The following is a 3572-nucleotide window of genomic DNA, read 5'->3' as shown; positions in this document are numbered from 1 at the left end:
TAAAATAACTTCTTTCTTTGGTCTGAGATAATTACTCAAAACTTATCTTAAAAGCTTCTTGGAATCGATGTTCTCTATTCTTTCTCAAATGTGAAAACATTATAAACTCTTAGGGAATACTTAGTTCCCTTATAGCTTCTTTGAGAAATGAACTCAACTCTTTAGTCTTAGCTTAACTTGAAGCTTTTAGTCTTTAAACAAAGTTAGAGCATTTGTAAAAGACCCTTGAAAACTTTGATGACTTCACTTGACTTGACTCTTAACTTCACTTGAATTGACTCTTAACTTTCCTTGAATTGAATTTTGGATTCAAGGATTACGATTTGTGATCGGAAAGGTCTCTTGATGTTTAGGAATGATTTCGAATAGCTAAACTTAAGAAAAGTTACGAAATCACCGTCTTGGAAAAAGTCCGCGACGCGGAGATGCTCTTAAATAAATGCTCGCGAAATTAAATTTTGAGACAGAGGAGTCCGCGTCTAATCAGTGACGCGGAGGAAATATTTTCTCACTGGGGGAACAAGTCCGCGGCGCAGACTTGTTTCGGGAACCCTACTCGACTTTTTCCTTCTTTGTTTTTCAGCCCCAATTCGCCTAAACTCGACTGTCTTTCTCAAATTAATTTTAGATCCCGATGCCCAACATATATACTCAAGAACCTAACTCAAAAAAACCCTAAAAACAACATAAGGGTCTCAGAAACTCCACAATTCAACCCAATTCAAGAACAACATTCAAATTCCAGAATTCATTTCAAGAACACCAACTTTCAATAGGATGAATTGCGCTGAACTAAACATGTTTGGCGCGTGGGTGAATGAACCCAACGCTATGAGAGACTCACATACCTTCTAGGGATCACCCCCAACGAATTCCACAAGCTAAACTCGACGATCTTGACGAATCTTGCTTCTTCTTCTCCTTTCTCCTCTTTTCTCCTTTCTCCCAGCCCTAATGTGGAATTCTTTTTTCTAAAACTGACTAAAATCTGAATTTACCCCAATTAAGCTCCTAAAAATGAATTAGAATAATTAGGTAAGGAAAATACTAAATTACCCTTCATAAATCCGGATTGGACATTTCCTTAATCCAACAACCCAACTTCTAATGAGTATGACACACTCATACAAACTCGGAACCGCGCAAACTTAGTGGCGTTGGAAAGATAATTCCGAGCGCTTTCCAACCATATCTGGAATCACACCTAACTCATATTGAGCTAGGAAATATGGCCGTTTGAAGTTGACCAAAAACTCACTTTAACTTACTTAAATTTCCAGATTTCCTCCTTCTTTCCAAAAGTAACTAATTCCAGATTTTAAACTTCATTCTAGTTCTTTCTAGTTGCGAGATGTTACAAATCTCCCCCTTGGGAACATTCGTCCTCGAATGAGATTATTCTTACTAAGTTTAGGGTGTAACATCAACTCAAACACCCAACAAACAAATGCAAACAAAACAACATGCTCATTCATAATTTAAAGAGCACTAAGAAGAAAATTAGTACCTTGATCTGCACTTTCTTCAGATTCAAAGAGATGTGGATATCTCTTTTTCATATCCTCCTCAGCTTCCCAAGTAGCTTCCTCAACAAATTGGTTCCTCCAAAGGACTTCGACAGATGCTACCTCTTTTGTTCTCAACTTGCGAACTTGGCGATCTATAATCTGAACAGGAATCTCCTCATAAGATAAGCTATGCTTGATCCCAATATTTTCAGTTGGTATGATCAATGAAGGATCGCCCATGCACTTCTTCAATATGGAGATGTGAAATACCGGATAAACCGCTGCTAATTCCTGTGGTAGCTCCAACTCATAAGATATATTGCCAATCCTCTTGGATATGCGATAAGGTCCAATATACCAGGGACTAAGCTTCCCCTTCTTACCAAACCTCATAACACCCTTCATGGGTGAAACTTTTAGATACACCCAATCATCTACTTCAAACTCCAACTCTCTTCTACTAATATCAGTGTAGGATTTCTGACGACTCTGTGCCGTCTTCAATCTCTCTTGAATCACTTTCACCTTCTCCATAGCTTGGTGAACTAAATCTGGTGCTATCAACCTTGCCTCACCAACTTCAAACCATCCAATTGGAGATCTGCATCTTCTCCCATAAAGAGCTTCATAAGGAGCCATTTGGATGTTAGAGTGATAACTGTTGTTGTAAGCAAACTCAATGAGAGGTAGGTAATCATCCCAATTTCCTTTGAAATCAATCACACAAGCCCTCAACATATCTTCTAGAGTCTGAACAGTATGCTCTGCTTGCCCATTAGTCTGAGGATGGAAGGCAGCACTTAAGTTCACTTTCGAACCCAAACCTTTCTGAAAAGATTTCCAGAACTGTGCATCTCTATCTAAAATAATGGAGACTGGGACTCCATAAAGTCTTACCACTTCTTGAATATATAAACTAGCATAATCTTCTGCTGCATAGGTAGTCTTTACTGGAAGAAAATGGGTTGATTTTGTCATTCTGTCGACAATCACCCAAATAGAATCATGCTGCCTGCGAGACCTTAGTAAACCTGTTATGAAATCCATATTAATCACCTCCCACTTCCGTTATGGAAGTTCTATATTCTGTGCCAAACCACTGGGCATTTGGTGCTCAACTTTCACTTGTTGGCAATTTGGACACTTAGCGACAAATTCATCAATGCCCTTCTTCATGCTATTCCACCAATACATCTCTCTCAAATCACGATACATCTTTGTGGAACCCAGATGAATGGAATATATAGAGATATGAGCTTACTCCATAATCCTCTCTTGGAGTCCATCCACCATAGGTACACACAATCTACCTTGATATCTCAATACACCATCTCCCACTTGTTCAAATGCTAATATTTTTTGCTTATGAACATTTGCCTTCAACTCAAGCATAATGGGATCTTGGTCTTTCTTTTCTTTCACTTCTGACACTAATGAAGATTCAACCCCATTCATCACTACTATTCCTCCTTCTGTGGAATCCATTAGTCGGGCCCCTAAGCGTGCAAGTATATGCACATCTTTCGCTAACTCTTTCTTTTCTTCCTCAACATAGACAGTACTACCCATAAACAACGTGCTCAAGTGATGCTTATCGTGACCAACGATACTAACCTACGGTATGAGTGTCTAAGATCGTCGATAATATAGTAACCCAATCGAGGGTTGGGGTCGTGTCCCAAGGGAGCGGTTTTGAGAATTAATAGCCAATTAGAATTTCATTCGAATTAGTCGTAGCTAAATACATTTGCGATGAAAGACATAGTAAATTAAAGGGGGTGACACGAAAGTGTCAAATATCAAATGGGGGTTTTGTAACAAGTGCTAAAACGGCAAAATAAACAAGAAAATCAAGTATGGGGAAAAGTTCTTGGGATGTGACCGCAATACAAGTTGAGATAAATCGCTGGGTACATGCTTTCAATAGGAAATTTGCAAGATACTAGTGACTAGGCTAAGCTTTAAATGGAAATAAGTTCCCTCTCGGGCAACTTACCCCGTTTCAAATGCGTTCATCTCGGACACCCATTTGCCGCATAAAGACCAGCCTATGCCTTACCCCAC

This window comes from Solanum tuberosum, unplaced genomic scaffold (genome assembly GCF_000226075.1).
Source record: "Solanum tuberosum cultivar DM 1-3 516 R44 unplaced genomic scaffold, SolTub_3.0 scf00625, whole genome shotgun sequence".
NCBI lineage: Eukaryota > Viridiplantae > Streptophyta > Magnoliopsida > Solanales > Solanaceae > Solanum > Solanum tuberosum.
The sequence above is the reverse complement of the archived record's forward strand: the minus strand, read 5'-3'. Positions refer to the sequence as shown.